Source organism: Bos indicus, chromosome 24 (genome assembly GCF_029378745.1).
Source record: "Bos indicus isolate NIAB-ARS_2022 breed Sahiwal x Tharparkar chromosome 24, NIAB-ARS_B.indTharparkar_mat_pri_1.0, whole genome shotgun sequence".
NCBI classification, from domain to species: Eukaryota; Metazoa; Chordata; class Mammalia; order Artiodactyla; family Bovidae; genus Bos; species Bos indicus.
This window is the reverse complement of record NC_091783.1, coordinates 2,165,071-2,179,413: the sequence shown is the minus strand read 5'-3', so window position 1 is coordinate 2,179,413 and position 14,343 is coordinate 2,165,071. Positions and strand designations below refer to the sequence as shown.

The following is a 14,343-nucleotide window of genomic DNA, read 5'->3' as shown; positions in this document are numbered from 1 at the left end:
TTGCCATCTTCAGTTCAGTTCAGTTCAGTTCAGTTCAGTTGCTCAGTCGTGTCCGACTCTTTGCAACCCCATGAATCACAGCATGCCAGGCCTCCCTGTCCATCATCAGCTCCTGGAGTTTACCCGAACTCATGTCCATCTAGTTGGTGATGCCATCCAGCCATCTCATCCTCTGTCGTCCCCTTCTCCTCCTGCCCCCAATCCCTCCCAACATCAGGGTCTTTTCCAATGAGTCAACTCTTCACCAAAGTTTCAGCTTCAGCATCAGTGGCCATCTTAGATGACCTTAAAAAAACTTCATGGGTTTGAAATTGGAAAAAGCAGTTCTGATATACACATTTTTTTCTTTTTCTACTATTTGCAATGTGCAGAGTTTTACACTGGTTTGGAAAGTGCTTCGGTATGAGTTATCAACATGACCGTGACCATGTATTTTAAATTCCCAGGGAAAAGCTAGGAAATACTACCTGTTAAGCTACGTGGACAAAAAGGCTTTTCTCCATGTACTCTAAACATGAAAGGACGCAAACCAGCAGAAATAAATGTTTAAATCAGGAGCATTTTATCATTTCCGGAACATTTTTTATAGGTGCTGGGCGCTTTGGATGGCTGTTTTCAGAAGCGAAATCTCCGGAGGGCTAATTCCAACTTCATTTTCCTTCCAGTGTTGTGACCTCAACCCTCCCGCACCGCCTGGCCGTGGCTCCTCCTGCAGAGCAAGGCGCCGAGGCCCCGGGAGAACCCGGGGGCAGGAGTCGGCCCGCGACCGCTAGATGGCGGTGCGTCCCCCGGGATGCGGGCGGGAAGGGCGGCGTCAGAGCGGCTCTCCCCGACTGGGTCAGGCCCTGTCTTTCCGAGCGCGCGTCCGCCCCGGCGCCGCAGGGCAGCCACCACGCTTCGGTCTGGGTTCCTTCAGAGGACGGCGTTTCCAGGCACACTGGCGTCTCCCCCTCCAGGTCCATCCTGCCTGCCCCCCGACTCCATGTCTCCTCCACAGGCTTTTATTTAGCGTTGCAGGGAGGTGTTTCTCCTTAGATTTTTAACCTTTTTTTTTTTTTGCCTCTCAGCTTGTGGGATCTTAGTTCCCTGACCAGGTATTGAACCTGGGGCCACAGTGGTAAAAGCTCTGAGTCCTAACCACTAGACCCCCAGGGAACTCCCTAGATTTTTATGGGGAGGTTTTTACCTCTTATTCTCTGTTTATTTCTGAAAAGTAACAGTCTAGACTTTAAAATTTTACTTAAGATGATTTGAGAAACTCATACTATATTTTTCTCCTGAAAATGGCTATTATACATATATTGGATACATATACATGTATTTTATACACATAAATGAGTTATACATTTATTTTATACATATAATGGGCTGCTACTGCTGCTGCTAAGTTGCTTAGTCATGTCTGACTCTGTGCGACCCCATAGATGGCAGCCCACCAGGCTCCAGCGTCCCTGGGATTCTCCAGGCAAGAACACTGGGGTGGGTTGCCATTTCCTTCTCCAATGCATGAAAGTGAAAAGTCAAAGTGAAGTCGCTCAGTCGTGTCTGACTCTTCGGGACCCCATGGACTGCAGCCCACCAGGCTCCTCTGCCCATGAGATTTTCCAGGCAAGAGTACTGGAGTGGGGTGCGATCACCTTCTCCAAAAATGGGCTAAATACCTATTTATATATATTTATGTTTGTGTAGAATATAGGTTTATACTGTTGTTGTTAGGTCGTCCAGTTGTGTCTGACCCTTTGCAACCCCATGGACTGCAACGTGCCAGGCCTCTCTGTGCCCATCTCCCAGAGTTTGCCCAAATTCGTGTTCGTTGCATCAGTGATGCCATCCAGCCATTTCATCCTCTGAGGCCCTCTTCTCCTTTTGCCCTCAATCTTTCCCAGCATCAGGGACTTTTCCAATGAGCTGTCTGTTCACATCAGATAACCCAAATATTTTATTGGTGCAAATAGAAATAATTAGAAGGTCGACTTTAAAAACTGAAGTATTTGTATATTACCTTTAGTAAAGATGTGCTAAATAATTTTTTACTTCAATATTATTTTAGAAATTCTTTAATCAAAAGAACTCAGTGTTTCACAGTGTTGCGTATGTACCCTTTGATAGCTTTTAAAAGAAAATTGCCAAAATATGCTTAGGTTCCAAATATTCTGTTCATAATTGTATGAAAAATAAACAGTGCTCACATTTCCCAACATGGATCAGTGTCACTGAGAAAATCAAGCATCTTGTGGCTGTTTGCACATCATAGTAAAGCGATGAAGCACTGTCTTGTTCCCACCAGCACAAGGTTCTGCAGGTCCAGCTGGGGTGGTATGTCTCACTGGCATGCCACAATCACGGGACCCAGTGACAGCCCGTGTCAAGGTGGTGTATTCTTTTTAACAATCAATTTTCCTACAGACTGTCCCTTCAAACCATCTAAGGTTGCATTTACTACAAGAATTTATCATCCGAATATAAACAGTAATGACAGCTTTATATAGGGCTTCTTTGGTGCTCAGATGCTAAAGAATCTGCCTGCCAGTGCAGGAGATGCTGGAGAGCTGGGTTCGATCCCTGGGTCAGGAAGATCCCCTGGAGAGAGGAATGACTACCCACTTCAGTATTCTTGTCTAGAGAGTCCCATGGACAGCCTACAGTCCATGGGGTCACACAGAGTCAGCCACCACTGAGCAACGAACAGTTTCACTTTCCTGCAATCACAGTGTTTCTAAGGTTCTTCTATCCATTTGTTCACGGCTATGTGATCCAGGCCCAAATGACCCCCTAGTGCCAGAGGCTTCAGGGGTCTTTAAAGCAGAGATAAGTACAACAGAATGTCTTGAGAATGGACTCAGACATATGCCCTGTGATGCTGCCTTAAAGTCAGAGTAACCTATGTTATAGCTGGAATAAGCTTGAAATTACTGTTAAAAATGTGTGTATTGTCTTAAGTATGTGGTAATTTATAAAACTATAATGCCATATTCTGTTATACTTCCTACAAAATATGCAGTTGCCGATTACCAGAAGCTGACTCAAGAACCTACACCAATTTATTATGATCTGTTATTTTTTAGTTTGTTTTATTGACGTAATGTTGATTTCCAGTGTTGTGTTACTCCCTGCTGTCCTGCACAGGGATTCTTTTTCATATTCCTTTCCGTGATGGTTTATCCCAGGATGTTGAATACAGTCCCGTGCTCTATAGTAGGACCTGGTGGTTTGCCCATTCTCTGTATACCACTTCTGCACCTACTAACCCAAACCAACAACCCGTCCCTCCCCACCCCCACCCCTGGCAGCCGCAAGCCTGTTCTCTGTGTCTGAGTCTGTATCCATTTCGTCGAGAAATTGACCTGAGTCGTGTGTTAGATTTTGCGTATAAGCAACGTCCTATGGTATCTGTCTTTCTGACTTGCTTCACTTAGATACTTAAGAGAGTTTTTAAAGTTTTAAGCTGTTTGTGCTTTGGGTCGTGGCTCAGGATCCACCAAATGCTTCTGATATAGAAAACCATCCACCCAACGGCACTGAGGCTGGTCTTCATGGAGTTTTTGATTCAAGCAATTGTATCGCTTGTACAAGCATTCTCCTTAAAAACATCAATTATATAATATACATGTTATTGTCAATTATTTATTTACAATATGAGAGAGCCTCATGGGGCTTCTTTTTTACAGCTGTGAAAAATGCCTGTAGAATAATCATGAGCTAAAACATTGACTGTGTGGATCACAACAAACTGTGGAAAATTCTTCAAGAGATGGGAATACCAGACCACCTGACCTGCCTCTTGAGAAATCTGTATGCAGGTCAGGAAGCAACAGTTAGAATTGGACATGGAACAACAGACTGGTTCCAAATCAGGAAAGGAGTATGTCAAGGTTGTATATTGTCACCATGTTTATTTAACTTATATGCAGAGTATATCAAGAGAAATTCTGGGCTGGATGAAGCACAAGCTGGAATCAAGATTGCTGGGAGAAATATCAATAACCTCAGATATGCAGATGACACCACCCTTATGGCAGAAAGCAAAGAAGAACTAAAGAGCCTCTTGATGAAAGTCAAAGAGGAGAGTGAAAAATTTGGCTTAAAACTCAACATTCAGAAAATGAAGATCATAGCATCTGGCCCCATCACTTCATGGGAAATAGATGGGGAAACAGTGAAAACAGTGTCAGACTTTATTTTGGGGGGGCTCCAAAATCACTCCAGATGGTGACTGCAGCCATGAAGTTAAAAGACGCTTGCTCCTTAGAAGAAAAGCTATGACCAACCTAACCAGCATATTAAAACACAGAGACATTACTTTGCCAACAAAGGTCAGTCTAGTCAAAGCTATGGTTTTTCCAGTAGTCATGTATGGATGTGAGAGTTGGACTATAAAGAAAGCTGAGCACCAAAGAATTGATGCTTTTGAACTGTGGTGTTGGAGAAGACTCTTGAGAGTCCCTTGGACTGCAAGGAGATAAAACCAGTCCATCCTAAAAGAAATCAGCCCTGAATATTCATTGGAAGGACTGATGCTGAAACTGAGACTTCAATACTTTGGCTTGATGTGAAGAACTGACTCATTGGAAAAGACCCTGATGCTTGGAGGGATTGGGGGCAGGAAGAGAAGAGGATGACAGAGGATGAGATGGTTGGATGGCATCACTGACGCGATGGACATGAGTTTGAGTAAGCTCTGGGGGTTGGTGATGGCCAGGAAAGCCTGTTGTGCTGCAGTCCATGGGGTCACAGAGTCGGACATGACTGAGCGACTGAACCGAACTGAAAACATTGATCACACGAAGGCACTCCTGACCCGTTCTTCCTGTTGTGAGTAATCCATGCCCCAAATTCCCCAAACAGAAGTAATGTCCCCTGGTTTTGCATTGCGTAAGGCAAAATGTAAACACAAATTTGTGTGCATACACAAACACCACACACACTTGTTCCCAGTGTGTTGCTCATGTCTGGGTAAGTCTCTCTTCCAAGTTTCTTAGCTAAAATAAAATAATAACACCATTCTTTCATAGTGCATCTTTAAAAAAAATGTTCTAATAGAAACCTTTTTTTTTTCTGTAACGTTCTGGGTAATGCTTTCCTATACTTTTGAACACTTGTTATCACTATATTCAAATAGGTTACTGTTGAGGTTTAAATGACTTTATGTAGAGTTACTGCACATACAACTTTTCTGGGACTTCAAGGGTCGTCTTTGCTTTTTCAATGAGCAATATCCACCTTGGTTTACGTAACATGCACCAATGATCAATCAAGGTATACGGCAGCCTTGCTGTATATTCATAGGTGGTTGTAGGTGTTTGCTCCAGAGAAGCACCCTGTCTGGACACCAGTCTGGAGCTGAGTGTGAAATTAAAGGCGTGCTCCCTGTGTAAGATCGCCTGCCTTGTTCCTCGAGGCTGCCTGGGTGCAGGCCTGGGTCATCTTCTGAGGTTTTGTAACCGGTAAGGACGAAGACTCAGGTGGTTCTGAAGAGTGATTGCTTAACCTTTGCTAACATTTTCCCTCGTGAGCATGATTCTCCCAAGGGTCCTGCTGCAGGGCTGCTGCCTGAGCTGCCTGTGACAGGGCGGCTGTTATCCGGGGGTTAGTGGAAACGATCGGGGTGTCTGTGAGCCGCGTGCACCCTGATATCCCCTCGAGGAGGGCACTCGTAGGAGTCGTGTCAGCGGTACACACATAGCAAGCGGGCATGCTGTGCTGTGCGGTCGCTGCATTTACCGTGGGGTCTGCAGTGGTCCTGGCATCGGGACCGTCTGTGCTTGTTCCAGAGGCAGCGTCTACACAGAGATCTTGGGTGCCCTCGACTGTCTCGTTTGTACCCACAGCCGATGTGAGAGTCATGACTGTAGCTCGGTAAGGGCAGAGGACAAAGCAGGGCGTGGGGTGTCTTCTCTCAGGTCGTGGGGCAAGAAGGCCCTCAGCAGAGGGGCTTCCCAAATGGTCAGGTGCTTGCCTTTTGCAGATGTAGTGGTAACTCACACGGAAGAACAATCTTACTGCCAAATATTATATTTCTCCTTTTTCTAAGGTGAAATCTTGGGGCGATGGGAAGATGAGTGGAGTATAAGTGTATTGAAGCACAGTTGCTCTTTCATTCACATAGAAGCGTGCCGTGTACGTCGGGATAAAGCCTGATGAACAGGAGATTCTGGGTTCCTGTTGGCTTTGTGGCTGTGCTGACGTTAGTGTGTATTTCACAACCAAATTCCTTTCAATTCCACCAGGTAGCTGGTGATTTCTTTCGGCCACAGCACGTGGGTTCCTGTCTGCCCTATGCATAGTTCTTCTGCAGCGTCACTGCCATGACATTGCAGTGACAGGCGTAACATGCGTGGGACTTACGGCCTCCTCATCTGCATCAAAGCAGATATTGATACAGATTGCCTGCAGACACTGAGGAGGGGAAACAGTTCATGGGTGTTAAGTCTGGCAAATTCCATACGCATATGATACACATGCACATTATATGTATGTATCACACATACATGAGATTTAGTAGATATATGTTTATAAAGGTAATATATAATACGTAAAACATACAGTATATATTTTATATATATGGCGTAGTAATGCTAAATTTTGAGTGACACAAAAATGTTATCTGTCACTTATTAATGCCATAGAATTAGAGTATTACATATACATTTGTGAGTATTACATACACGCATGCATGCATATATGTATGTATCATACATATATGAGATTTACCAGCTATGTGTGTATGTATGTAACATATGAAACATAAAAGATATAGTAATACGTACTTTATACGTAGTCCAGTAATTCTAAATTTTAAATAACACAAAAACATTATCTATGTAAGTTACTAAGGCCCATAGAATTAGACTCTCTCTCTCACTCACACACACACATGCCTGCCAACTAGCACTCTCTGCTGCATCACTAGGAACTTCCCGGGGTCTCTGGCATCCCCCGATCCCACGCAAGTCTTGAGCAGAGGCTCTCTGCCTCCATGGCGTCCCACCGGTGCTGTGTTCTACATGTTGAATGGTTCTCAAAGGCTGGCATGTTTCCTCCTGAATTCAAACAAACATCATCTGATATTTAGAAACAATGGCCCTCATTTGCTAAGCCTGCCAATTTTGCTTTCAGCCTGAGAATTCCCTGCTGCAGACACACACATCTGCCCCAAGTCCCACGTCCCCGAGTGTCTGCGCCCCAGTTGTCAGAGGGGAGCAGGCACCACGCCTGCCTTCTCTCCGGGCTGTCGCTGTCGCTGCCGCTGCTTCTGAAGCCTTTCCAGTGAAGCCATTTTCTGCATTTCTTGGCTCAGCCCCTTGGACCAGCATGCCTGCTCTGAGCTGCGCTGTGCACCACGGCTGATTTCAGATGCTACAGGAAGGAGAACCAGCCCAAGAACTGTGCACAACAAAGTTATCCTACCCCATTGTAAATGCATGTGCGTGAAGTCGCTCAGTCGTGTCTGACTCTCTGCGGCCCGGTGGACTGTAGCCCACCAGGCCCCTCTGTCCATGAGATTCTCCAGGGAAGAACACTGGAGTGGGTTGCCACGCCCTCCTCCAGGGGATCTTCCCGACCCAGGGATTGAACCTGCGCATCTTATGTCTCCTGCATTGACAGGCTGGTTCTTTTACCACTAGCGCCACCTGCCTGTAAGCTAAATGCATCCTCACTAATTGCATTAACCTGAATCTATTTTAATTTGATGCCTTCCTGCCATTCTTTTAATTCCTGATATTTTGAGATACCAAGAAACAAAGGATCAAGTTTAGAAGTGCTTCTAGGACCTGCAAAATCTTCTCTCTCAGGCCCTGTAAACTCTGGATGTCTCTATGCACTGTAGACAGCTCTTCTGAGGACAGAAGGGAGAGGGTTAATCCCTCCAGCCCTCATCTGAAGGGAGAAGTGACAATAAGAAAGATAATAGTTATACAGTGAAGCATCATTACATAATTACTGCATCTAATGTTTCCCGCATATAATGTTCAAGTTCAGAAATCTCAGCCAGGGGCCCATAAAGCAATTCTTGCGTTTTATGTTTTTCTGCTTATGCTGGTTTATTTCACTCCTTTGGATTAAAAATGTAAAAATAATTTACCAAAGTAATAATTCGGGCTGATGAAGCACTTTGTAGCTTATGACCACCAGCACATTGCTCTCACAGGATGGTTAGAGCAGACTGGACACTCCAGTGCAGTTACAGGAAACTGAGGGAGAGAGTCTTGTAGGCTGAAAGTTCCTGGAGAGCAAGAAATACATGGCCAAGGAGTGTGCAGACTCGTTAAACCCGACGCAGCCGCGGATGGTGGCAGAAGTGGCCATGCTCTGGTCTGGAGGCGCCAGTGGGCTCACATTTACACAAGGATGATGTGTCCCCAGCACCTCTTCACGGGTGGTGACATCACCACCTGGAAAGATGAATCATGACGGGCATCTATGAGAACCCACTCTGGCCCGGGTCACCTCTGCCCCCGGGTTTCTCAGCCTGTGACGGTCACTGTGGGCGGGGGTGACGCTCTGCTTTGGCCACCCCTCCAGGCATCACCTCACCCGACCTGTCTAGTGACTGACCTACAATCTACTATTTTGCTCCCTTTTGTACCATCAGGAGAACCAAGTGCATGGTCACGTGGCAGAGCTAGAAAGTGGCAGTGATAGGCCGGATCAGAAGCTCACCTACTCCACCAGGAACACCAGCAGGAACACCAAGCGGAGACAGTGCTCAGCCGGGGGACAGATCACTCTAGGGACCCGCATGACGGACGCCCTGATGGACCCTCCCCTCCTGCCCTGCCCCAGCGCTGTGAACCCGGCTGGTCCCTCCTCCTGGGAGTCCCCCAGCCTCTGGCCTTCAGGGCGTGGCGTCTCATCTCCAGCCCTGTGAGCAGTGTGCTGTCCCCTCTCAGGACTCAAGGGATCCTCTTGTCCCCACTGCAGTCATGGTGCTGAGCCCCCGGTCCCTGCTGCCCAGGCCCCCTGTCACCCTCAAGCCCATGCAGACCTCCCGTGGATGTGGCTCCCCTCGGAGAGCCCACTGTCACTTCACGCAGAGCAGCTCCGGAGACAGCCCTGCAGGCCCTGCGCCCCCAGGGGCCTTGTGGAGCCAGGCTGAGGGGAGCAAGAAACCTGGTTGTACCCCAAGCTCTGGTTCCTGGATCCTCACTGCACAGGTGGGGCACACACTCAGGCAGCAGAGCTTTCTTGAATGACCAGCCTCCCTCACTGGGCACTGGGTATGCAGGCTGTAAACTCTCCCAGGCGATCTCACACGTGTGAAAACACGCACACGCGTGCACACACACACACACACATACTCAGGTAGACCCAGACACACATGCATACATATACATACACACACAAACGGAGACGCAGACACACATACATACATATACACACACAGACATACACACACAGACCAAGAGACACATACATACACACATGTAGACCCAGACACATATACACACACACATACAGACACACGTGGACCCAGACACATATACATACACACGCGTAGATCCAGACACACATACACACATGCACACACACATACACACAGGGACTCATATACACATATGTACACACATACATGTAGACACACACACATACACATATGTAGACCCAGATACACACACACAGAGACCCAGACACATATACACACATACACACGTAGACTCAGACACACATACACACATGTAGGCTCAGACACACACACACACACACACACACACACACACACACACGTAGATCCAGACACACATATACAAACCTACATGTAGACCTGGACACACATATAAACACACACACACAGACTCAAACACACAAACATACATACACATGTAGACCACACACACACACACACACACACACACACACACACACCCCCAGACCCAGATTTATTAAATCCAGCCTCTTTCCTAAGCAGGCAATGATTGTACCTTGGACACTTTTGTTGACTGTTTTACCTTATTTCTGGCTACAAATTCCCATTTTTTTCCCCCTGGATGGGAAGCTTTTAGCCAGCACTTTATTCTCCTCCCTGTTTTTCGGAGTAACTCATGCCTAGACTCACTGGCTGCGGCCCTCTGGCCACATGTATGTGTCTCCAACTCTTCTTTGCTGGGCATGACGGGCTTGCGGAACACGGTGGGCAGGTTCCCAGGGTGGGGTACACGCCAGGCAGCAGGATACACAGTGTTGAGTCACCCTAGCAGCTCTGGGAGCCTTTGGAGGCCGCGGGGAGTCCCGGGGGCGAGGGGCGGCGCCGTGGCTCCTCCCGCATCTGAGCGCTGTCGGCACTGCATTATAGAGTTTTAGGATTTTACTGTATCTGACAGGATTGTTTTCACTTCAGGCACTCAGCCCCCTGGAGCGGTTTGACATGGATAAAGCCATTGAGGGTGACCTCTGCCTTCTGAGACAGCCGCAGTGCCTGGGAGCAGCCTCGGGTTCTCTGTTCTCAGCTGAGCTCCGTGAGCGCTCCCGGCACAGAAGCTCTGGGGCGGGACCAGGGCCTCCCACCCACACTCAATGAATAGTTGCCAAAATACATGGGAGAGGCAGTTCGGTCTTGCACAAAACTCCAACCATTTAACTGCTAACTCTGTTTTAATCTCTGCCTTGAGATGAATTTAAGAGAAACACACTTTGAATGTGACCTACGAGTAATGGATGGTGGGCGCACCTCATTGGTGCAGAGATGCCTGAGGGAAGCGAGGACGCCAGCGCCTCCGAGAGGCGGGGCCGAGGATATGCGCACGCACTGCTGCTGCTGCTGCTAAGTTGGTTCAGTCCGACTCTGTGCGACCCCATAGACGGCAGCCCACCAGGCTCCGCCGTCCCTGGGATTCTCCAGGCAAGAACACTGGAGTGGGTTGCCATTTCCTTCTCCAATGCATGAAAATGAAAAGTGAAAGTGAAGTCGCTCAGTCGTGTCCGACTCTTCGCGACACCATGCACTGCAGCCCACCAGGCTCCTCTGTCCATGAGATTTTCCAGGCAAGAGTACTGGAGTGGGATGCCATTGCCTTCTCCACTGCGCACGCACACTGCTCTCTAAACACAGTTGAGTGTTTGCAGGTGTGGGATGCTCTGCGAGTAACAGAATCACTTTTGTGAGTCATGAAGCACTTCCATTTATTTAAAATAGAAAGAGAGGTCAGTAACAGCACACTAAGGAAGTTACCCTTGGTCTTTGCTTCATTGAGAAGTCATCAAAATTTTATTTTTTTTAAAGTCACATGAATTTAATAACTTCAAGACTTTATTATTACATCTTTAATTACAATAACTGCAAAGTATGCACTGGTGTGGTACATATGTGTTTTTGTGTGAATACGAAGTATATATATATATGGAGAAGGAAATGGCAACCCACTCCAGTATTCTTGCCTGGAGAAAGATAGAGGAGCCTGTTGGGCTACAGTCCATGGGGTCGCAAAGAGTCAGACACGACTTAGAGACTAACACACACTTAAAGTATATATATTGTCACAGTGCTTATTTAACTTACATGCAGGGTACATCATAAGAAATGCTGGGCTGGATGAAGCACAAGCTGGAATCAAGATTGCCGGGAGAAATATCAATAACCTCAGATATGTAGATGACACCACCCTTATGGCAGAAAGTGAAGAGGAACTAAAAAGCCTCTTGATGAAAGTGAAAGAGGAGAGTGAAAAAGTTGGCTTAAAGCTCAACATTCAGAAAACGAAGATTATGGCATCTGGTCCCATCACTTCATGGGAAACAGATGGGAAAACAGTGGAAACAGTGTCAGACTTTATTTTGGGGGGCTCCAAAATCACTGTAGATGGTGATTGCAGCCATGAAATTAAAAGACGCTTACGCCTTGGAAGGAAGTTATGACCAACCTAGATAGCATATTCAAAAGCAGAGACATTACTTTTCCAACAAAGGTCCATCTAGTCAAGGCTATGGTTTTTCCAGTGGTCATGTATGGATGTGAGAGTTGGACTGTGAAGAAAGCTGAGCGCTGAAGAATTGATGCTTTTGCTTTTGAACTGTGGTGTTGGAGAAGACTCTTGCGAGACCCTTGGACTGCAAGGAGATCCAACAAGTGCATCCTAAAGGAGATCAGTGCTGGGTGTTCATCGGAAGGACTGATGCTAAAGCTGAAACTCCAATACTTTGGCCACCTCATGCGATGAATTGACTCATTGGAAAAGACCCTGATGCTGGGAGGGATTGGGGGCAGGAGGAGAAGGGGATGACAGAGGATGAGATGGCTGGATGGCATCACTGACTCAATAGACATGAGTTTGAGTAAACTCCGGGAGTTGGTGATGGACAGGGAGGCCTGGTGTGCTGCGATTCATGCGGTTGCAAAGAGTCAGACTGGACTGAGCGACTGAACTTAATGTGCATATGAGAAGGGCATGGCACCCCACTCCAGTGTTCTTGCCTGGAGAATCCCATGGAAAGAGGAGCCTGGCGGGCTACAGTCCATGGAGTCACAAAGAGTTGGACATGACTTAGCACAGACCACAATATGCATATATATGATTTTGTGTGACGCAATATGTATTTTCATTTATAATTTACTTTTACCAAATAGTTTAAATAAAAGTAATATGCATAGTGAAAATATTTTATACCATCCTAAAAGTAGAGATTTAAAAATTAATCTAAGGCCAAACAATGGATAGAGTAAAAAGATGAATGGTTCCCAGGGTGAGGAGCTGGGGAGGAGAAGACCAAGAACATGGAGGATTTTGGGCAGTGAAAATGCTCCAATATGAAAAAGATGGATGCATTTGTGTACATCTATCCAGGCCCAAGGAATGCACAAGACTAGGAGTGAACGTTACCATAAACTCTGGACTTTGGGTGAAGACATGTCAATGTAAGTTCATCTGTTATACAAACGTCCCTTCTTAGGGGGATCTTGACAGTGGAGGGGCTGTGCTCATGTAGGGGTAGCAGGTACAGGGGTAATCTCTGTAATGTCCTCTCAATTTTTCTGTGAACCTACAACTGCTATAAAAATAAAATCTTAAAAAATTTGATCCAGCTCTTTTTTTGAAGTATGTATTTTTAGAGCTCCAGGAATAACTGTTGAAGTCCATCAGCAATGCCTTTGAATCACAGATTACATTGCCCTTGCAATTCACTTATGTGACTTTGGGGCATCAATGGGCAGAACACACTTTGGGTTCCACTGGTGATTATCTCAGGACAGCGGTGCCCACGCCACAAGCCCCCGACGCGGGTGGTGGGCAGAGCCCCTCCGAGCGCTGGCACAGTCAGCCTGTGGATGATGGCTGCCCTGAGGGCAGATTGTCCTCCAGAGTGAAACACAGAGAGAGCCAGCAGCCCCGAGGGCCAGGGGGTTTTGGGTCCCTCCACCTGCGAATGCTGGAGACTCAGGTGCAGGGTCCTCGTTGGATGACAAAGGGGAAAGCAGTGTCCCATCCCTGGCTCTGATGCTAGGAGCACTGGGATGGCTCTGGTGCTCTGTCACTGTGCTGCCTGCCCTCAGCATCTTGGCCGTCAGAACGGCCACATGAAACCACAGTGCCGTTCACCTGTGTCCACTCAGCATCCCACGGGACAGACGCCAAAGCTCGCCCTGAGGACAGTTGGTGGGCTGAGAACAGAGTGGACGCTGAGCCAAGGGGGAAATACTTCCATGGAAACAGTTTGCTTTTCCTTTATCCTAGAACTTCGAAACATCCACCCGCTTGAGGGGCCCCTGATGCGGAGAAAGAGCAGGGTCCGTGGACGAGCTTGGCTGTGAGGATGTTCAGAGGCTTTCGGGGTTCCTCCGGTCTTGGTCTTCCAGAGGAGGAGGAGACTGGGACCACGGCGGCCTCCCGACCCGGACCCACCTCGGAGGCTCACACCAGCCATTTATCCCTAGTAATGACCCACTTTCTTGTAAAATGAAATTGAAATCTGCAGTGAGGCAGTACTTCTGCTATTAAAATGATTTTTTCTTTGTCATGGAGCACTGCCAGTCCAACCATTTGTGAATTGCAATTAAAATCTGAAGCCGGCAGCACTTTTGCAATTAAAACTGGCATTTTTTAAAAAAAAAATTCTGCACCAATCTAGATAATTAGATAGGAACTAAAATGCCCATTTATTATGCATACGGACATGTATGAGGAAATAATTTGAAATTTATTATTTGAGATATTCTCTTTTTAACGAGGAACATACTAAATGTTACGACAAAACAAATTGTTTTCATATTCTGTACAATTGAACCCATGTAAGAGACCTGGTGTTGGACATTTAGTTTTTTTAATTTACTCTCACCACCTCCTTTTTCACTCTTTGTTACAACAGGAAACTATGATGATGCTAAAGTTGTTAGAATGTGGGTAAAGTATGACT

General features: G+C 46.7%; 1 pseudogene; it reads left to right on the top strand.

Moving 5' to 3' along the window:
* The first annotated feature begins 2,318 nt into the window (after positions 1–2,318).
* On the top strand, positions 2,319–2,858 carry LOC109577733 (ubiquitin-conjugating enzyme E2 D3-like; annotated as a pseudogene).
* Positions 2,859–14,343: the final 11,485 nt, after the last annotated feature.